The 24,552-nt window shown below is 33.3% G+C and overlaps 1 pseudogene; it reads left to right on the top strand.

The window, feature by feature from the left end:
* The first annotated feature begins 8,719 nt into the window (after nucleotides 1–8,719).
* LOC143228574 (flavin-containing monooxygenase 5-like) lies at nucleotides 8,720–19,885 on the top strand (annotated as a pseudogene).
* The last annotated feature ends 4,667 nt before the right edge of the window (nucleotides 19,886–24,552 follow it).

Here is a 24,552-nt window from a genome sequence, read left to right as displayed (position 1 = left end):
GGAATAGAAAATAAGACATCCTATGGGGGAGTAATAGGAAATGCCATTCGCCCGATTGCTCTTCGAATACTGTCGGCTATAGCTAAGGCTTTACCTGAGTTTCAATCTTAGCTACAGGGGTATAGATTTTGCTGAAGTAGGTCTACAGTTTCTTCATTGCGGAGCTACAGTGCTCCAAGTAAGAAGTTTCATGTTTTGGAACCTTATGTTCAGAAATCATTACTCTTTCTACTTAGATCTATTTTACTCGAGTGGATAAAACATTTTACGTTTGTTTGTCTTATAAAATAAAAAATAATATTTTGCCCTACATATAGGCTCACCTTAATTTCAAACCTCAAACCAGGACAGTTCTCAATTTTTATTATAGATACCAGCACTGGTATAATAAGGAAGTGCTTTTATAACCTAACTTCACTTAAGCTTTAATGCTGCCACAAAAAGAGGATTTGTTTGTTTTGTTTTGAATTTCGCGCAAAGCTACTCGAAAACTATCTGTGCTAGCCGTCCCTAATTTAGCAGAGTAAGACGAGAGGAAAGGCAGCTGGTCATCACAACTCTTTACCAACAAATAGTGGGATTGATCCACGGCTTAAAGGGCGAGCATGTTTGGTGCGACAGGTATTCGAACCCTAAACCCTCGTATTACGAGTCGAACGCCTTAACACACTTGGCCATGCCTGGCCCACACAAAAATAGGAATACTGGTAGTTTATATCTCTAATATTTATTTGAATTCAGCAAGGCAAGGAACATCAAAATTTCATAAATGTTTCACAAAACACTTTTTTTGTAAAGATTCACATCTTTTCACTTGAATGAACTTTCTGCAAAAACATACTAGTTCTTACTTTTCAAAGAACTCACTCCAACTCAAGTCAATATTGAGTTTACAGTGCAACATTACTTTTACTGGTGATTCATTCATTAGACCTCTTTCTTGAGACCAAATGCTATTCATCACTGAAAATTCTCTTTCAACAGGGTCCGACGTTCCTGGTAAATAAAAAATGTACTCCATAACTTGCCTGAGATTATGTACAGAAATACTTTGACCATTGAAGTGGTTGAAAAGTTCTAACCATTTTTCTTTGCAACCTATTTCTTTTGCTTTCCATTCGTCACATTTTGAAGACCAGAAAGATTTGACAAGAACAACTTCATCATCAATATTAAAGAAATTCTTTCAGACCACACAAAAACTGTTTTTCACAGTTCAATAAAAGACAAGCAATCATAAGAACTGGTAAACTAATCAAGTCTTCCTTCATCCTCCCTCTTCCTCTAGCACACTGACACCAAAATATTATAATCTCTTCTTTTTTTCAGTTTTCAACTTACTAAGTTCTGAAACAATATCACTTATAGTTGATTTTGTTTTTCCATGGCTAAAATCATTTTCTTGAGCAATATAGTTGTCTATGAACAAACCATGGATACATTTCTCCACACTCTCAAGATCAACAAAGTTGCTTATTTCTATAAATTGGGAAACCTTCTTGTACTCAATTTTGGTATTAACGTACACACTTTGAATATAGAAATTCTCGTAGCATTTGACCATCAAGCATTCCACTTCAATAGGAAGGACATCAATTGTAACTCGGAGACAGTTATGTACAATATGAGCACCACAACCAACACCCACAATATTTCTGCCAAGTTACTTCTTCAATCTACTATATACAATGTTTTTCCCCTTTCTCTCCACATCTCCAAAACTTGTTTTGCAGTTCACAACGATAAGCAAAATTTTTTGGATAAACCATGTTTTTCTTATAGTGGACACCAAGCAATTCGTCAAAACTTCTCATGCCAATGAAAGTCTAAAAATTTTACTTTCACTCCGTCCACTGGCAAAAAAATATCACACCTGACAGATATTATTTTGGCATCTTTTCGATTTGAAACATCTGCTGTAAGTGAAACGAATTGGACATCCATTAAGTCTCTCTTCAATCATCTGTTGCTAAAGGAACAATTGCTTCAAATAATAATTCATTTTTCGTTCCGGCAGAACTGAACTTCAAGTAACTTTGCTATCATTTTGGAAGAGCAATCAGCTGTTTTAAAGCTTATGTTATGGACAGCACTGTGATAAGCAAAGACTGCTTTTTTGGCAACTATTCACAAGTCACTTTCTTCAGGCACAAATTTTTTTAAGAACACATGAACTCTCGAGCTTTTAACAGCGACTGAAAGACTAGCTGTATGTTTAAACTTTTTAAGATTTTTTATATTATTTTTTCAATTCACTGTTGAATGTGAACTTTCTTTTACCAGCTTTGGACATTATGACTAGGATTAATTTCTAAAATAAAAGAACGAAAATAATTCAGCATGTACCTATGACTAATATAATTAATAAAGTAATCACAAAGCACAAACACCTGCTTAAAGGAATCTTTGCATGTGTTGCCGCTCGCCGCTTGTGCAGCTGCCGTTACACACGTACCGCCAAAAGCAGCCCACTTATGAATAATTATACTTGTACATGTACAGTATAAGCTGTTTTTGAATTTCGTCTGATGTAATACCTTTGAAAATTGGCATGCTACAGCACTATGGCTCACACCACTCATCAACTAATAAAATGAAAACTTAAAAGTTATTTTTTGTCAACACCAAGTCAGAACTCTATGCAGATTTTAACATTTTCCCGTTCATCCTTTTTGAAGTTTATGCCTTTTCATCAAAATCTGGGACATTCCAAGACAATTCAGTGTTAACCAGGACAAATTAGTAAACCGGACTGTAAGTCTACCAACAAGAACCTTAATTAGTGATTAGTATGAGAAATATGGATTCGCTTGCTTGATAATGTTAAAACATATTGTAATTCATAAGGTATTATACTGATGATCAAAATTATTTCTCGAAATTTATTGATATTAAGTGATATTCCAATGTGATAAGTACTTACAGTTTCACAATGTTGTTTGTTTTTATGGTTTGAAAACAAAAAAATCCTCCAGCGCCTTACAGAACCATGACTTCACCGTCATTGATGACTATGTCACATAACTAAAAGCGAACATGTACTTAAAAAGTTTGGAAACAACGATGAAATGGAATTTTCACCGACGCCTTGTCACCAAAAAGGAAAGCCTATACGTATTCTACCTAACGCCAAATTTAAGGTTAACATATTTCATTCTTAATTCTCACCAAATCCTCATTAAGGGTCCAAACCCAAATCATGCTAACCTTTAAGTTGTTGAAAATCCGATGTTGAAATGAAGTAAAGTAAAACATAAATACTCTTAAGTTTCTCAGAAAGGACTGACTAATTTGACATGGTAAGTAGGTTCATTTCTACTGTTAGTTTCGAGAGTCTTTTTAATGTCGTGAATTTTTTAAAATGATTTTATCTTGTTTTCAACGATTGAAAATATTATAACAAAGCAAATAAAACTAATGAACATAAACAGTTCATTCAGGTTCTGACTTCTAGGAGATTCCTTGTATACTTGTGGTTATAGAAAGTAGAAGAAAGTTCTCAACTTGTTTCAAAATGTCCAAGCATCAAACACTTATAAAATACTTCTTTTAATGTCAAAATGTTACGTACAAAGTGTTAGAACAGCGTGTCCATAAGGGAGGGACGATGACATACAATAAAATGTGCAATATTTCAAAATGGCTCGTTTTAATAAATTTTTTTAATGAAAATAAGTAATTACTATAACACATATAGCATTTTAGTGAGTACATGTGTATTACATATCGTCCCTTAACTTATTCCTTCACTCATTAAAAAAATAATAAGTGGCACGCAAGTAACTACCTTCACTGAGAAACACTGCAGTACTCAAACTTGTTCACCCAGTTTCGTGTATTATAACTATCATTGGAATTTATTAATTTTACGATTGTATTTATATCATATATAAACTAAAATAAAATTACTTGAACTTCAATTCAGGTGGTATCAATGTACACTGTTCGATATGTTATATTACATAACTGCAAACGCGCGGTTTTTTTGGAGAACACCATGAAGTTTCTTCAAATTGCATTCGTTGTAGCCTGTTCAGATACTTGTCTGATGTTCGGTCACGGGTTTGAGCCTCTTCACTCTCAGTGTTATTGTATGTAAAGTTAGATAATTTGTGATGTGCTATCCTAAAAGATATAGTGTTTAACGCTGGTTTTATATGTACAGAAATTTCCTCATTTCGGAGCTCACATGAGACACAAAGAAGACATTCTAACGAAGTACAAGAAACAAACTGATCTGATTGGTGATAAGTTTAAGTCACCATAGAACAGACGACGTTCCTAGCCCGTAGGACTAATCCAACAAATCAAGGTAGTGATTGAAACGACACTAGTTTTATTTTGATTGACAATGATTTATTTATTGTTATTTCACTTAATTCTACTTAAAACACCAACTTTTATTTGTAAATAAACCATGTCATAAACATATCTTTGAGAATTTGTTTTTGAGGAAGCAATTCTAAATCCAGTTTTAAAATAGCCGTTCTGTGATGTTTGTTTACTTTGAATTTCGCGAAACCTACACGAGAACTATTTGCGCTAATCATCTCTCATTTACCAATGTAAGACTAGAGGGATGCGGCGACTCATCACCACCCACCGCCAACTCTAGGACTACTCTTTTACCAAAGAATTGTGGGATTGACCATAACTTTATAACGTATCCATAAGTGAAAGGGCGAGCATGATTGGTTTGACGGGGAATCGAACCCTCGACCCTCTGATTACGAATCGAGGGCCTGATTATGTGATAAAGAATTACGACAAAGCTGTAACTAAATTTGAAATGTCAATATTTTCTTGTCCCAACCGAGCATCGTTTTCTGTATGTCACTGCTGACAGACTTTAAAAATAATTTTTCTGTTTTAACATAATTCAGAATCTTGGTTGAAATAAGTGACATTAGCTGACGAAACAAAACAGTTAAAAACAGTTTTAAAATATTGTCAGTTTTGGTTTACTTATTTTATGTAAAAAAGTTCTTGGATCTTGCGTGCACCTCAGTAGGTCAGTGGTGAATTTAAAGACTTACACCTCTAAAATCTGGAGCGAATGCCTATGTTGTAGGTTTGCACTAATCGGTTCGTACAAGTCTCTGTAGCAATACCATGTGGAATGAATTGGATAATAACTGTCTTGTTTTATTCAAGCTTAAATACAAAGCATAGTTTTACACCATGTTATCAGTTGTTCTTTAGTTACACTGTTTGTAAACTAAACCACTGCTTAATCATAACTCACAACTTCCCAAAAGATAGATCATTTGTCGTAGTTTATCTCACGACAGAATAATTTATAAATATTTTAAACTTAATTCAGGACTTGATCGGATCGGGACTTTATCTGACTTATATCCAAAACAACAACTTTAAGTCTGGTTTTCGATGTTTAGAGGCTGTTGGAATTTATATTAAGAAGGTGTTTTGTTATTTCATCATTTATAAGCCACAGAAAGATAAAGAATTAACCTAATGTGTTCTCTTGCTTGTTTCTTTATTTTACAAGACAACTAGTTTTTAACGATAATGCTATAAACTTTCCAGTTTTGCACTCCTGTATAAAAATACACGTTGTAATCATATAAATGTAAAAGTACAACTTCACAATTAGCCAACACCAGTATTAGGTTTCCAGGTGAGCGAGCACACATTTACGTATTGACAGAGTGACACGCATTGTTCTTTTAATTTCAAAGATTTTATTACGTTCACTTGGTGATTCTACACAAGTTTCTACTCTAAATTTTTATCGTTTTAGTCACCAAAATGAAGTAAAACAAGCATTTCACAGAAATTTAAAATTTAAGAATTTGTTTGTTTTAAGCGCTCTACATAATGCTCCCGTGCTATGCCCACCAACCACTAAATAATTTGAGAATTACAAATATCAGAAGCCAGCCACAATATGATATAGTTTGAGCAGCGAGTATGACTTTAAGAGTACAATAACCGACCGTGTGAAAATGTTTTGTTTTCGTTTGTTTGGGAATTTCGCACAAAGCGACTCGATGGCTAATAGCCGTCTTTAATTTAGCTGTGTAAGACAAGAGGGAAGGCAGTTAGTCATCACCACCCACCGCCAACTCTTGGGCTACTCTTTACCAACGAATAGTGGGATTGAACGTCACATTATACACCCACACGGCTGGGAGGGCGAGCATGTTCAGTGCGACGCGAGCGCGAACCCGCGACCCTCGGATTACGAGTCGCACGCCTTACGCGTTAGGCCATGCCGGGCCATGTGAAAATGTAATTTTAGTTTTATTTTAACACAAAACATACGACTGATGTTTTTGTTTTTTATATGATTATTAACATCTACTTGTTGCTGATGGGTGTTAAACATTAAGGCATCTATTGCAATGAGGTAATCCGAAAATTTAAAAAAAACAATGCAACTTCATTCATATATTAAAATAAGATTAGCTGAATTTGTGACGACTATGTTCAACCTCGTTCTATCAAAGTACGTCTATTAGATTGACGTGTTTGTTGTGACCTTCGTTTCCTTTCTCTCTTCGTTGTTAGCAGGTAGGGTAAACAGTCATTCACTCGTATGCTCTGTTAGGTTTATCCTCAAACTGCCGGGTAAGTCTATCATTACTTTTACTTTATGCTCATTTGTCGCTTGTCAAAGATATATTTCGAGGTATATCTTTGACACTTTTTTTGGCAAATTGACGTTCTGTCCTTTCGGTAGTTTCATAGCTATTTCATCAAACTCTCTCTCATTAAGACTTGTCTGTTTTGCGAACAAATGCCACTCAAACATTATATATTAAAGGCAAACATACTCATCTTCGTGTAGATAATGGTAGTTCTGTATATTACAACGTGTTAACAATAATAACAAATTTCCAAGGTCATCAGATGCTTCTCTCAAAATTCTCCTAGCGGTCAATAAAAAATTCACTATTTTAAGCTGTGTTCGCGATGTGAGATCCAGTGTAGTTCTTTTTTAATACATCTAAACATAAGTTTATTGGTCATTTCAAATCATACATAATCCATCTTCAGCTGTTTAATAAACAGATAAAAAAGATGTACATAAGGTATTGTTAAAATATGAAAATAGAAAAACATCTTATAAACTACTACTTAAATGTACATAAAATAGAAGTATATAAATAAAATTATCAGTGGAAAGTTATTACATATATATGTATATTTGAGTAGGGATTCTATAAACTTAGGTTTCTAAAAGTAGAGACTCCAGGCCATTTCTGTTTATTGTAGAGAATATATCGTTGTCCTTTAACATGTGAATTATTTCTGTTGTTGGCTGGAAGCTCCTGCAGCCTCCTCCAAATAGTACTTTACGTTTTATTTAATCTTCATTGGTCTTTCGAGGCCCCTTTTGTCTCAGACAGAGATCAACGAATATACCAGGTGTTCGCTAGCCATTTGCAAAATTTCATTGAAACATTACAAATACGATTTATAAAATAAAATATTTTTCATAAAATTACGTTTATATGAAGTAAAAATTTAAATTTGAAAGGCAAATTTTCATGCACACGAATTTTCTAAAAAAAAAAAAAAATTCGATAAGTTTAGGTGTCCGCAAACAAATTTTAAATTAAGGCATAAGAATACTAAAGTTCGATTTTTGAGTCTTCCTTCTTTATTTCCTGGTTTCCAGTAACTACTTTCATTTCATGTCGGAGACTGTCTGAACAGGCGAGAAAATGAGTATACATTTTCTAGAACAAACAAAGAAACAAGAACTATAGTTTTTATGAAAAACAGTTTTGTTGCATACATTTATAAGATTTCAGGCTTACAGTAGCCATACAGAGAGAAAATGATTAATGTACTTCAAACTTCGGCGTGATAGTTTAAACTAAAGACTATGCAAATAACAGCTACATCACGTATTGTCAGAAAGTAGGTTAGATGATTAAAATGTCTCTAAGAGTTTTATAAAATAAAACCAAATTTTCCCATTTTTATTGTTTGTTTGTTTGTTGTTGAATTTTGCACAAAGCTACTCGAGGGCTATCTGTACAAGCCGTCCCTAATTTAGTAGTGTAAGACTAGAGGGAAGGCAGCTAGTCATCACCACCCACTGCCAGCTCTTGGGCTACTTTTTTACCAACGAATCGTGGGATTGACCGTCACATTATAACGTCCCAACGGCTGAAAGGGAGACCATGTTTGGCGCAACGGAGATGCGAACCCGCAACACTTAGATTTCCAGTCGCACGCCTTAACATGCCTAGCCTCTCCCCATTTTTGTCTTATCCCCATTTAAAAATATTGGTTGACTTTTCCCATAAATGACAATTTTTCTCTAATCTGGCAACCTCGCTAAATTCATAAACTAAATTTATTTTAGAATCTAAAATAATTTATTATAACAAAATTTAAGACGAAACATTAAAACTAAACATTTTCTACATCATTTATATTCGCAAGTTTGCTCAACAAATAATGAAATAACTACCAAGTGTCAATAAGCATAATAAATAATCGAATAACAAAACAGGTGATATATAATTCAGAAGTCGAGAAGAATTATTTAATAGTCCGAATACTTGGGTTTTGAAAATATATCCAGGTAATAAATATTTAATGCTGGTTTTTTCGTTTCTCTTTACTGCTTGTGTGACATGTTATCGTTATTTATAGCACAGAATAAGTATTAACTTATCTTATAGGTTACTTGTGGTAGAGGTTAGAATCATCTAATAGTGAAATTACATTGTTGTAAATAATGGAAGCAACAAAAAGGATCTGTATAGCTGGAGCTGGATCCAGTGGGCTCACATCCATCAAAGCTTGCCTAGAAGAAGATTTACTTCCGGTGTGCTTTGAAAAGACAAACCAGTTAGGGGGACTTTGATGCTACAGAGAGGATGATGTTGAAGGTGTGGGCACTGTGATGAAGTCTACCATAACAAATAATAGCAAAGAAATGAGCGCCTTTAGCGATTTCCCGCCACCGAAGGATTTTCCTACTTATATGCATAATAGCTACTTACATAAATACTTTGAGATGTACGCTGAAAAATTTGATCTCGTTCGACACATCAGGTTTCGACATGAAATTCTGAAAGTAGCGCAAAACCACGATTTTGACGAATCGGGACGGTGGGTGGTGATGACTAGCTGCCTTCCTTCTAGTCTTACACTGCAAAATTAGGGACGGCTAGTGCAGATAGCCCTTGAGTAGCTTTGTGCGAATTTCCAAACAAAAACAAGCTATTTTACTCGAGTGGATAAAACATTTTAAGATAGTTTGTCTTATAAAATAAGAAATAATATTTTGTCCTATGTGTCGGCTTACCATTATTTACAAAGCTTCAGACCGGGACAATTTTCAATTTTTATTATACGTCACGGCACTGATATAATAAAGAAGTTATTTCATAACCTAACTCCCCTTAAAAACATCAAAATGTTATTATTTTCAAATTTCTCACTTGAATGAACTTTCTGCAAAAATATATTACTTTTCAAAGACCTAACTGCAACTCAAGTCAATATTGAGTTCTGGTGGAACTGAACTTTGGTTCAAATAACTTTGCTATCAATTTGGAAGAGCAATCAGCTGTTTTAAAGCTTATGAACAGCACTGTGATAAGCAAGAGCTGCTTCTTTGGCAACTATTAACAAGTCACTCTCTTTCGGAACAGTTTTTTTAAAGAACACATCAACTTTTGAGCTTTTAGCAGCTATTGAAAGACAAGCTGAATGTGCTGCACTCTTTAACTGTTCTTTTATGTCTGAGCTTCCACCGTGTGAAACAAAGAATTCAGATAACACTGCAAACATTTGATACTGTCCGTTTTGCCACAATTTTTTCTCAAGAATGGATATTCGTTTTGCAATTGACTTGAATTGGAACTTTCTTGTACCAGCTTTGGACATTATGACTAGAATTAATTTCTAAACTAAAAGAACGAAAATATTTCATCATGTACAGTATGACTGATATTATAAATGCTGTAATAAATAAAGTTATCACAAAACACAAACACATGCTCAAAGATAGCTTTACATATACTATGGCTCACCGCTTGTCTACCTGCTGATACATGCGTACCGCTAATAGCAGCCCACTGATGAATCATTATACTTATGCATGGTACACTAAATCAAGACTCCATGCAGATTTTAACATATTCCGTTTATCCTTTCTGGATTTTATGCCTTTTCATCAAAGAGTTGGACATTTCAAAACAATTCAGTGTCAATAAGGAAAAATTAGTAAACCGGACTAAACACCGGGACAGACACTTCAAACCGAGACGTATAATAAGCCTTCCTACTAATCAGTGAGAAGTATGAGAAATATGGATTCGCTTGCTTGATAATGTTAGAACATATTGGTATTCATGAGGTATTATTCTGATTATCAAAAATATTTCTTGAAATTTATTGATATTATGTAATATTACACTGTGATCATTACTTACAGTTTTACAATGTTTTTTCTGGCTTGAAAACAAAACAGGTCTGCAGTGCGTTACAGAACCAAGACTTTACCGTCATTGTTGATTATGTCACAGGACTAAAAGCGAACATGTACTTAAAAAGTTTGGAAACAACGATGAAATGGAACTTTCAGTCTCCACCGACGCCTTGTCACTAAAAAGTAAAGCCTATAAGTGTTCTACCTGATGCCACATTCAAGATTAACATATTTCATTCTTAACCCTAACCGAATCCTTCTTAAAGATTTAAACCCAAACCATACTAACCTTTAAGTTGTTGAAAATCTGATGTTGAAATGAAGTAAAGTAAAACAGAAATACCTCTTAAGTTTCTCAGAAAGGACTGACTAACTTGAAACGGTAGTAGGTTCATTTCTACTGTTAGTTTCGATAGTCTTTTTAATGTCGTCAATTTTTTTAAATGCTTTTATGTTGTTTTCAACGATTGAAAATATTATAACAAAGCGAATAAAACTAATGAACATAAACAATTCATTCAGGTTCTGACTTATCGGAGATTCCTTGTATACTTGTGGTTATAGAAAGTAGAAGAAAGTTCTTCAACTTGTTTCAAAATGTCCAAGCATCAAACACTTATAAAATACTTCTTTTAATGTCAAAATGTGACATACAAAGTGTTACAACAGCGTTTCCTAAAGGGAGGGGCGCTGACGATGACATACAATCAAATGTGCAATGATGCAAAATGGCTCGTTTTAATAATTTTTTTATGAAAATAAATAATTACTACAACACATGTCATTTTAGTGAGGATACAGTGTATTACATATCGTCCCTCAACATATTCCTTCACTCATTAAATAAAATAATAAGTGGCACGCAAGTAACTACCTTTACTGAGAAACACTGCAGTACTGAAACTTGTTCACCCAGTTTCGTGTATTATAAATATCATGGGAATTTATTAACCTTACGATTGTATTTATATCATATATAAACTGAAATAAACTTACTTGAACTTTAATTCAGGTGGTATCAAGGTACACTGTTCGATACGTTTCATTATATAGCTGCAAACGCACGGTTTTTTTGGAGAACACCATGAAGTTTCTTCAAATAGCATTCGTTTTAGCCTGTTTAGATACTTGTCTGATGTTTAGTCACGGGTTTAAACCTCTTCTTTAAAGTTAGATAATTTGTGATGTGTTATCCTAAAAGATATAGTGTTTAACGCTGGTTTAATATATACAGAAATTTCCTCATTTCGGAGCTTACATGAGACACAAAGAAGACATTCTAACGAAATACAAGAAACAAACTGATCTGATTGGTGATCAGTTTAAGCCACCACAGAAAAGACGACGTTCCCAGCCCGTAGGACCAATCCAACCAATCAAGGTAGTGATTCAAACGAGACTACTTTTATTTTGAGTGACAATGGTTTATTTATTCTCATTTCACTTAATTCTACTTAAAACACCAACTTTTAATTGTATATAAACCATGTCATAAATATATCTTTGAGAATTTGTTTTTTGAGGAAGCACTTCTAAATCCAGTTTTAACCTAGCCGTTGTATGATGTTTGTTTATTTTGAATTTCGCGAAACCTACACGAGAACTATTTGCGCTAATCATCTCTCATTTACCAATGTAAGACTAGAGGGGATGCGGCGACTCATCACCACCCACCGCCAACTCTGGGACTACTCTTTTACTAAAGAATAGTGGGATTGACCTTTACATTATAACGTATCCATAAGTGAAAAGACGAGCATGATTGGTTTGACGGGGAATCGAACCCTCGACCCTCTGATTACGAATCGAGGGCGTGTTATGTGATAAAGAATTACGACAAAGCTGTAACTAAATTTAAATTGTCAATATTTTCTTGTCCCAACCGAGCATCGTTTTCCGTATGTCACTGCCGATAGACTTTAAAAATAATTTTTCTGTTTTAACATAATTCAGAATCTTGGTTGAAATAAGTGACACTAGCTGACGAACCAAGATAGTTAAAAACAGTTTTAAAATATTGTCAGTTTTGGTTAACTTATTTTATGTAAAAAGTTCTTGGATCTTGCTTGCACCTCTGTGGGTCAGTGGTGAATTTAAAGACTTACACATCTAAAATCTGGAGCGAATGCCTATGTTGTAGGTTTGCACTAATGAGTTTGTACAAGTCTCTGTAGCAATGCCATGTGGAATGAATTGGATAATAACTGTCTTGTTTTATTCAAGCTTAAATACAAAGCATAGTTTTACACCATGTTATCAGTTGTTCTTTAGGTACACTGTTTGTAAACTAAACCACTGCTTAATCATAACTCACAAGTTCCCAAAAGATAGATTATTTGTCGTAGTTTATCTCACGACAGAATAATTTATAAATATTTTAAACTTTAATTCAGAACTTGATCGGAACGGCCAACGATCGGATCGGGACTTTATCTGACTTAGATCACAAACAACAACTTTAAGTCTGGTGTTCGATGTTTAGAGGCTGTTGGAATTTATATTAAGAAGATGTTATGTTATTTCATGATTTATAAGCCACAGAAAGAAAGAATTAACCTAATGTGTTCTCTTGCTTGTTTCTTTATTTTACAAGTGTAATAGTTATTAACGATAATGCTATAAACTTTCCAGTTTTGCACTTCTGTATAAAAATACACGTTTTAATCATATAAATGTATAAGTACAACTTCACAATTAGCCAACACCAGTATTAGGTTTCCTGGTGAGCGAGCACACATTCACATATCGACAGAGTGATACGCATTGTTCTTTTAATTTCAAAGTCTTCATTACGTTCACTTGGTGATTCTACACAAGTTTCTACTTAATTAATACACAAGAGTACTGCTAAAGCAGCAAACTATTATATCACTAGCATGATGATATTTTAATTATTTCTCTAAATTTTTAACGTTTTTAGTCACCAAAATGAAGTAAAAACAAGCATTTCATAGAAATTTAAAATTTAAGAATGTAATTGTTTGTTTTTAAGCGCAAACCTACATAATAAGTTATCCGTGCTATGCCTACCCACAACGAATTAATTTAAGAATTACAAACATCAGATACCAGCCTCTGTATGTGATAGTTCGAGCAGCGTGTACGACTTTAAGAGTGCAATAACCGACCGTATCAAAGTGTAATTTTAGTTTTGTTTTTCCATAGAACAATGAAAAATGAACTCCATTCATATATTACAATAAGATTAGCTTTTTTTTGTGACGAATATACTCAGCCTCGTTCTATCAAAGTATCTGTATCAGAATAACGTGTACCTTGTGACCTTAATTTCCTTCAGTCTTTTCGTTGTTATCAGGCAGGGTAAACAGTCGTTCATTCGTATTCTCTCTTAGGTTTATCCTCAAACTGCCGGGTAAGTCTATCCTTTCTTTTACTTTATGCTCAAGTATCGCTCATAATTACCTTTTCAAAGTGTATCATAGACACTGTTTTTAGGCAAATTGACGTTCTGTCCTTTCGGTAGTTTCATAGCTGGTTCATCAAACTCTCTCTCATTAAAACTTGTCTGTTTGCGAATAAATGTCACACAATCTTTATATATTTAAAGGCAAGACCTGCTCATCTTTGTGTAAATATTGGTAGCTCCGTATATTACAACGTGTCACTAATGAGAACTAAATTCCAAGGTCATCAGATGCTTCTCTCGAAATTCTCTTCGCGATGAAAAAAAATTTCTCTTTTTAAGCTGTTTTCAATATTGGAGCTCAAGTGTCGTTGAACTTTAATAGAACTTAACGTAAGTTTATTGGACATGTTTAATGAACAGATAAAGAGGATGAATGTAAGGTATCGTTCAAATATGAAAACAGAAAAACATTTTGTTGTAAACTATTACTGAAAAAATATATAAAAAAGAGAAAATAAATATGATTATTAGTAGAAAGTTATATTGTATATATATGTATGTTTTACTGGTGTTTCTAGCAGTAAAGAATCCAGGTCATTCCTGTTAATTGTAGAGAATATATCGTTGTCTTTGAACATGTGCAGCATTCCTGTTGTTGGCTGGAGGCTCCTGCTGCCTCCTCCAAATAGTACTTTAAGCTGTATTTCCTTTTCATTTGTCTTTTGAGGCCTCTCGAGTCTCAGACAAAGATCGACGAATATACCGGTTCTCCGCGAGCCACTCGCAAAATTTCATTGAAACATTAAAAAATAATACGATTTATGGAATAAAAATATTTTTCATAAAACAACGTTTATATGAATTTTGGAAGACAAAAAAGAGTAGCAAAAAAAGAGTTGGAAAAAATTGGTGATGACTAGCTGTCTTCCTTCTCTAGTCTTACACTGCTAAATTAGGTACAGGCTAGCACAGATAGCCCTGGAAGTAGCTTTGTGCGAAATTACCATAAGAAACAAAACAAACACAGAGAAAACTTTATTTCGTAGTTTACAGTAACTACTTTCATTATATACAACTGACTGCTACGTCACGTATTGTTAGAAAGTAGGTAAAGTAATTAAAATATCTTTTAAGAGTTTAATCACAGAAAACCAATTTCCCTATTTTAAGCTGAATCCCCATTTTAAAATATTGGTTTTACTCTTCCTATAAATAAGATTTTTTTCCCCAATCTGGCAACTTCGCTACAATCATGAACTAAATTTATTTTAGAATCTAAAATAAGGAATTATACGAAAAAATAAAGACGAAACACTAAAGCTAAACATTTTCAACATAATTTATTTTCGGCAGTTTCCTAAAAAAATAATGAAATAACTACCAAGTGTCAATAAAAATAATAAATAATCGAATAACAAAATAATTATATATATTACAGTCAATCGAGAAAAATCGTTTAATAGTCCGAATACTTGGATTTTGAGATAATATCCAGGAAATAAATATTTAATACTGTTTTTAACGTTTCATTTTACTGCTTGTGTGATACGTGATCGTTATTTATAGCACAGAATAAATATAAAACTTATCTTATAGGTTACACGTTAGAATCATCTAATAGTGAAATTTCATCTTTCTAAATAATGGAAGCAACAAAAAGGACCTCTATAGCTGGAGCTGGATCAAGTAGACTCACATCCATCAAAGCTTGCCTAGAAGAAGATCTGCTTCCGGTGTGCTTTGAAAAGACAAACCAGTTAGGGGACTTTGGTGCTACAGAGAGAATGATTTTGAAGATGTGGGCTCTGTGATGAAGTCTACCATAACAAATAATAGCAAAGAAATGAGCGACTTTAGCGATTTTCCGCCACCAAAGGATTTTCCTACTTATATGCATAATAGCTACTTACTTAAATACTTTGAGATGTACGCTGAGAAATTTGATCTCGTTCGACACATTAGGTTTCGACATGAAATTTTTAAAGTAGAGCAAAATCACGATTTTGACGAAAAGAGACGGTAGGAAATAACTATTAGAGGGATTGAAAACAAAGTTCATTTTAATGAGATATTTGACGGAGTTATGGTTTGCACTGGTCACCACGTATTTCCGTACATCCCCACGTTTCTAGAAATATCAAAATTCAAAGGCAAAGTGTTAAACACTCATAGTTACAAGAAACCAGATGGGTATGATGCCAAGAAGGTAGTGTTTGTTGGTGCAGGAAACTCTGCAGAAGACGTGATTGTGGAGCTAAGTGAGATAGCTAAACAGGTTAGGCTTAATTTACTCTTTTAATCACTGTATTATCTTAATCTATATATGTATACGAGAGTAAAACAACGCGAACTACAATGTACTATAGTTTTGTTTCAACCCTGCTGGTTGTTTCGTGTTACAGATATTGAAAATTGAGTCTTTCTATGTTTCAAATCCATATTCGTGTTTTAGTCAGGAAATGTAGTTTCTAACCTCAATGACTCGCTATTAACACTTGAGCTAAATGTTAAGGCTAGAAGTATCTAGGTTTTAGGTATAGTCCGTCACTTTATAATCACATAGGAAAATATCCAGGTTAGATACTCCAAGGCTTCCTGTATAGCCTGACATTTTAATAACATATCCACAGCTGTAAGTGCGGTATTTGTTTAATGGTAATACATCTCGGACCTTAGACCCTACATACGCAGCCAAACACAATAACCGCTAAGCTATTTCTCTTTTTAAGAGAATACACTCCGTATTGTAGCTTTGTGTTATAGTTGCACACTTTGATTTGTAGCTTCATGTTGTACTTTCGTACTTCGTACTTCCAGAAACTACATGGCTTTATAGTTTTTTTTACTTTTGCTTACAACTATTATAAGCTACAGTAGTTTGAACTTTGCTTTCTTTTAAACCTCAGAATAGAGTTCATTGTGATATAAATTTTAGTCGTGATAATCTACTTGTGATATCTGCTTACGTTACAGTTACTTATTCAGGCCGTACATTGACTATACGTTTTACAACTTGTGAGGTAGGACTGCAGCTCTATATTACTTGTACTACGATACGACTGTAGTATTATAGTTTGTTAGATCAGAATGCAACTATATGACAATAACTAAGTTCAATTGTAACATTGTTTTACATTTGCGAAATGTGTGTTTGAAACATTAAAATACAAGAATTCAGCAAATATTTAGAAAATAGCACCATGCCATATTTGTTTACTGTGTAACTAATAAAATTATGTAATAATATATTTTTATCAAACAAAATAGAATGTAAAGAAACTAGGTTATTTGGTTGTTTAAATATTGTGACTTGAATATCATTGCCTATCAAGGCTTACGTAATCTAACAAAGGGCTGAATACGTTATATAAAAACGAATTTGAATTGGCAAATCAGTAACTCATGTGAAAACCACCCAATACGTAACAATCTTTTTCGACAAGAAATATTCATTTATTCAGATCATAAAGATATACTCTGGTGATTAAAATTTTATAAGACGGGAATATTCCTTTCACTCAATAAAATTTATAGTCTTGAAAGGAATTAGAATTCATCAATCTAAAGTCAGTCGTAATATTCATTCAAATACCTAATTCAACAATATACCTCACATCTAAATAGGTTCTCTATCTGAAAACGAAGAAAATATTCAGTAAGATAAATCCAGTCATACCTCATTGTCAACCATTAGAACTCTTAATCATTTGGAGAATGAAACAGATATTTATGCTATTTCCTTCTTTAATATACTGGTAAAGTCGCGGGATTCAACAACAATGTATTTCTGTACATATGAGCTCTTAAAACGGGCGTTGAAAAACCATCGTCCTTGAGCATGGAGGAGTTAACGTGATATAGTTACTACGGAGCCTGATTCCAAATAAACTACACTGTATAGTCATCAGATCGAGGAAAACCAGACCTGGTGACTTGAATAGTTCCGACTTGGTGAAGCTCAAATATTCTTTTATTAAAACATACTCAAACCTGTATATTATCATTGAAAGAATGTATGTTGCTGTGTTACTATAGGTCTATATTTTCTTATATATGGCTTGTGTTTGTTTTTAAGAGATGTACATAGGCACTTTATGTTAACAATTCTGAAAACTTACAAGAAATTGGAATCCATTGAAAGAAACTAAGATTTAAGTTTACCAAAATAATATAAAGCAAGGATAATAACTATGAGTTAAAACTGACGTTTGGTTTAAATGCACTATTCTCAAAGATTAAAATTGAAATTAATTTGAGTTCTCTTTAATTTGGTAAATATCGTTTCCAAAGAGGAAAGCATACTAACTTATCAATTGCACCACCATGCTGTTAATGGTATTTTCATACATCCCAATGCTTGTTTAAAATACTCAGCCATATAAAGGGATCTCAGATAAACTGAGGTTACTGCCACTTTCCACCATTGGACATAAAAGATGCATTGTATATGACAATTTCAAATCTCCCAATGTACCTGTAAAACCTGTTTTTTATAGTAGACTGTTGCATTCTATTCGTTAGGATACCAACATCTTGAGAAAATAAAAGTATATTTAGAGAAATATTATGTTTTGCTCTTCGTTCCAGATATGAAATTGTAGCTATCATACACGTGCTTTTAACTGGAAATTCATTGTAAGCAAAGAGGTTTTTTTTAGAAAATACTATGCAGTTTAATCAATTTTAGCATGTAGTTTGGAAAATTAGCCTTTATTTAAAAGGTAACAGCAGAAGACACTGGCATTCTTTTTGGCTTTCACTCAGAAGTTCATTAATAATTATTAATTTACAGTTACATGAGTGTTTATAGTATAAAGATATACTGTATTCTTAAATTTACGCATATTTAAAAATACGGAAAATGCAGTCTTGGGTACAACGTACTTACTGAAATCTAGTTTTGAATACTTGTACAAGATCTCTTTTTCTCACCTAAAGGTGTATCTAACTGTGAGGAGTGTATGTTGGATTATTCCCAGAATTAGTCCTGGTGGTAAACCATTGGATGCTTCGCTTTTTCGACGGTGGTGGGATTTGATTTGGTTTTATACACCGTACAAGCTACTGCGTTACGTTTGTTGGCGAAAAAACTGGCCATTCTTCATACTGTCTTAGATGCAAACGTTCCATTCTGGAACAACGTTCAACAGTCAACGATGAACTGCGACACGTGATTCAGAGTGGGGCTGTCACAGTGAAGGGAAACATTCGGAAATTCACTGAGAATGGAGTAGTTTTTGAAGGAGAAGAAACAGAGTATGAAGTCGACATCGTAATTTTAGCAACTGGTTACGATATCGAGTTTCCATTTTTAGACCAGAAAATAGTTTCTGTTAAAAAACAACAACTGGAAATGTATAAGTATGTAGTTCCCATAAGGTTAAAACACCCCACTCTTGGCATGATAGCTCTGGTTCAACCTGTAGGTCCTTTTTTCTCCATAGCTGAAATCCAAGCTCGATGGTTTGTTTTGTTAATGAATAATAAAGTGTGTCTTCCCTCAGTAAAACAAATGTTAAGTGATGCCAAGAAGAAAATAGACATGATAACTCGTCGCTACCCGGACAACATTCGCTACACTGTTGTGGCTGTTTGGATACCTCTTGTGGATGAGACCGCTAGTCTCATCAACGCTAAGCCTAACTTGCTAAAATTAATTTTCAACGATCCTATTCTATTTTAAAAGTGTTTCTGGGGTCCTTGTTTACCTTACCAATTTCGACTTCAAGGTCCTCATGCTTGGACAGGCGCAAGAAACGCTATTTAGTCTCATTAATATAGCATAATATTTAAGGACAATAATGGCCAAAATGTACCAATGTTTCCTCACTCATCTATTTTCTGTTATCAAATATAGGTTGCTGGAATAAATTCGGGTAAACAAGGTTGAAATATATATTCAACATATATCTCGAGTTTTCGTTGAATGTACTTACATTTCGTTAACCTTGCGTGTGTCTCTTTTTCTACTTTACATTTAAACTTGATACACCCCTTATTTTCATAATTTTCTAATTTGAATGTAGAATTTCATAAACTTATACTTTCATCACATGTAACTTTATCTTATAAATGGACCAAGGTACAACTGTTTTACGGTTTTCTCTTTAAAAGCCTCAATTCCTAAAGTTTTTCGCACATTTCACTACAAAATTGTTCGAGTTAGTTTCGGTTTTGAATTCAAGTTTCAGAGGAAAATAAAAGATAGAGAAAGAAACCACGGTGAAAAGTAAGCTATAATACTGTCGTCTACTAATGACAATAAGATATTTGCGAAACAAATAAAAAAAATTGCAGACCTAAACGTTTGTTTCAGATTGTAAGATTTTATCACTTAGCACATGACATTTGATTAAACTGAAACACATCCCACATAGAACTTATTTTTACTTTATAATCTGCCCGGGTTAACAGGTGGTTAAGGCACTGGAATTGTAATCTGGGTACCTGTGTTCGAGTCCACGTCACACCAAACATAATCGCCGTTTCAGCCAGAGGGGCGTCATAATGTGACGGTCATTCCCACTATTCATTTGTAAAATACTAACCTTATAGTTGGCGGTGACGAGTTTCATTTCCTCTAGTATTACACTGCTAAATTAGAGGTATCTATCGCATATAGCCCTCGTGTAGTTTATGTTAAAACAGGATTTAAAATACCTTCCTAAAAAAAAAAAAACTCTCTCAAAATGTTGGTACATTTCTTTTCTAAATTTGGTTTTCCAGACAAAGTGATATTTATATTTGATGATTTAGGAGAAAATTTCTTGTGTTATTTAAAAGACGTGGAATAAATCATATATTTTATTTAAAAATATGGAATATATAAATGTATATTTACTATTAATCAATTTACACTCGAACTTAACATTAGCTTTTATGTATCATACCCTTAAAACTTTCATATAATAATTGGATTATATCTTACATAAATATCAAATAAATATTTTCTTTAATGAAACGTAAAATTGAGTGATTTTTCTTCAATTAAAGTACGTTTTGTTATTACAGTATTTACACACTAGTTCATATAAATAATTTGGTAATTGAACAAGTCATCTAAAACTCTTCCATACTTATGATGTGTGACTATTTTATTTATTTCATTATTCATAAGAGCCTCATAATTTATCTCGCGGTAGTAACGATTTTTTGGGGTTGTGTTTTTCTCTTTATAAAGTAACATTGAGCTGTGTGCTGATATTGATGACTTTTAACAAACGTTGCGACCCCCGCTAGGACAACGGTATGTCTCGGGATTTCCAACGCTTAAAGCAGGGATTTGATTCACCTCGATGGGCTGAGCAGATAGCCCTATGTGGCTTTGCTATACGAAAAACCACACCACACCATTAACAAACGTTAAAATGGGATGATAACATGAAAACTAATCTCGTGCTAACGGTTCTGTGAGAAGCTCACAATGAGTATTCTAATTGAATCTCCCAAGGGTTAGTCTTCAAGCGCAAGCGTTATTGTAAATGATTGGATTCACAGATGATGTTTGACAGAATGAACCTTAGAAAACATCTATCAGTGTTAAAAATCTGCCACTGTTTACTAGTAAGATGAAAGCTATGACCGGTTACTACTGATGATAAAAAACAAACAAAAACAATGAAATAATATAAATGATGTTAATAAGACCATGTAGGTGTCTCTGCTGGAAATGTTAGGGACCTCAACGTTAGAGTTTCGTCCTAAAAATGTTAATAATAATGTTTGATAAGAAAATCTTTTTAACATCGAAAACTAAAATAAAAACATTTTTCAATAGCGATCGTGGACCATTTTCAGTGACAATTAGTCTATAGCGTGGCAATTATAAATATATTTTAATATTGTAATAGTCCTCCGGTAAAACAGCGGTAGAACACTAAAATTATGGATTAGATCACTTCTGTGGAATCGGCAGATAGCCCAAAGTTGTTTTGTTAAAAATACAAACTTTATTATAATAATTGTCAGAAACCTAAACTACTCCCAATCGTGTCAACGAGAATTCTGAAAGTTTTAATTCAGTGTTTTTATACCCGTGGAGGCCACAGCACAGATAGTCTGTTGCACAGTTTTGTACTTAACAGCAAACCAACAAAGATTGCAAAGCAATAATTTTACCTTATGATAACACATGGTTAAAAGCGTAATGCATGTTACGACTTCAACTAGTAGGTTTTCAAGTTTCATTGTTTGTTATTAAGCGCGAAGATGTTTTAGGGGATATCTGTGTAGAAACCATTGAAGAAATCGAACCCCGAATTTTAATGTTATAGACACTCAAGCTTTACCACTGAGCCAGTAGGAGAGGAACATTTCATTGAATAAGTAAATATTATGATATGTTAAACTTGAATTAAAAATAAAAGCTGACAGACAATTATTTTACAAAAAACTTCTAAGTGCATCATTCTACAGGGTAGTTTTTTATCTGATAATAAATGGTTTTGAGTGTTGTGTGTTAATTTCTTATTATTGATATTATACGTATTTTTAAATTCGTGAATGTGACAGCCTTGGAAGTCAACAGGATCCTTATCTTGGAATTTTTTATTGTCAAGTATCATTGTGGATCGCATGCATATCTATCAAACTTTCATTAATTACTCACCCACCACATCTGAAGGTCACTAGTTCCAAAGCGCAACCATCCTGTAAGGAAAATTCAATTTTCGTAGCTGAAGAATATTTGTATCTTGATAAAATTTATATTTGTGTCTCTTAGTCTTACCATTTGCATTATCAATTGCATAAAAAAGGTGATGCAATAATTACAATAACTCCCAACCAGTGTAAGATATTTACTTGAAGTAGAACTGAAAATTAGCCTCAACGTCACTGCGGCTAATAAGATAAACTTTATTGGTTTTCTCATGAAACATCTTAGTGAGATCCCTCTAACTCTTATTTTTATTTTTGTCAATAGTGTTAATACCTATTAATACACACCTCAAAAAACCAATAAGCTACTGTTATAGAGTTCACTACCACCAAAACTTATTTTAAGTTCAATCACCAAATAAATAGTTTAAGTTTGGGTAATCCGGTCACACCCGTTCTGGCTCACATTTTCATGACATAGATTGAATCTCTAGTCAGAAATTCAGCTATGCACCCACCACTATATTGGTACAGATATGTTGGCGATACAATTGTTGAATTCACATCTTCAGAACACAAAATTAGTTTCTTCAATCACGTTAACTCCATATACCCCAACATTAAGTTCACCTATGAACACAAAAAAACTAACAAAATACCATTTCTTAATCTCCAGATCACAAGAGCTGATACACAATTCAAAACGGAAATCCACAGAAATATCACCAATACTGGACTATACATTCTCTGGGACACAGCACATAAAAAACAACAAAAACTCAACATATTAATAAACCAAACAAGCGCAGCCGCACATGTTCTCTTTCTGGTCCCTGAGACATGTGGCCGGAAATGTTCAGATGCAAACTTTCTTTATCAACCTGAATATGATCTAAGAAGATTGAAACGTTGTTCTATAATTTATATAATTTAATTTTTTAATTTACACAGATGCCTAGACAAACATTAAATGTTGCACTTAATCTCATTATTCATGCTGCAATGTGTTCATAGATGACGCTAGAAAACTGCTTTATGCTAATTATTAAGCCTAGTAAAAATGTATTTTAAACGGCTGGCATGGGTATCAACACTTTTCTTAAAAAGGACAGAACAACCTTTCGACCTTACTAGGTCATCTTCAGACTAACAAAAGAAGTCGAGTAAAGTCATTTACTAGTAAGTAAATAGTCCACAATATCAATATATTTACCTTCAAAGACAGAAGGTAAGGTTATACGTTTTAGGTAGTAAACGCTAAATATTCTATTACGAGGGTTCTTGCCTGATGAAAATACCACCAGCATTGCGCGGTCATCTGCAGATACGATAATAAATCAATAAATATTATCCTTATAAGAATATTTATATAGAAAAGAAACTTATAACGTTGATTGAGATTTTCCTACTGTATTTTTATGATAAAATACTCATTAAAATGTTTCTGTGATGAATATTACAATTCCCAGTTCTTGTGTATATGTGAAGTTTAATTTTTTGTGTTCCTCATGTTCGCCCAACTACTTGATAATAGTTTCTTTCCTTTTATGCAAGGCTAAACACACAAATAGCTAACGATAAAAACTCTATAATCTTATTTACACTGTTTTGATTGTTTATTCAAACTGACAGAACTTACGTTTAGGAGGAAGCCTTGAATAGGTGTTTCTCCGGAGACAAACATTCTCTTGAATGTTTATTATTTGAGGACAAATTACTAGATCACAGTAATTTTCTTTTCGAAGATGGTAGAAGGGAGAGCTAAACCTTAACACTATAGAGAGTAAAATAAAATTTCATATTGAACTCTTATTACATTGCTGTCAGAAAATGTTCGAAAATCAATAATACTTTTCTAAAGCTTTGTTATTGGATATCTAAAATAACTACAGTGGTAAAAATATGATAATTTGAAAATTAAATATCTTATTCCATAAAAGATTCTGACATAGACTAATATTTCAGATATTCGGGTACAACTAAGATTTTACTGTTTGTACACTGGTAACAGACTAATGTATCAATTGAGTATTTTTGTTTTTTATGTGTATGTTATAAGTACAGAAAAACATATGACTTTAATGTACCAGCAAATGGAAGGAAAATGTAAGACACGTTAACTACGGCTGGCTATCCTTTCCCTTTGATACAAATAGTAATTTTTATT

The sequence above is a fragment of the Tachypleus tridentatus genome, chromosome 10 (genome assembly GCF_004210375.1).
Source record: "Tachypleus tridentatus isolate NWPU-2018 chromosome 10, ASM421037v1, whole genome shotgun sequence".
Classification (NCBI taxonomy): Eukaryota; Metazoa; Arthropoda; class Merostomata; order Xiphosura; family Limulidae; genus Tachypleus; species Tachypleus tridentatus.
This window is presented reverse-complemented; position numbering and strand designations above follow the sequence as displayed.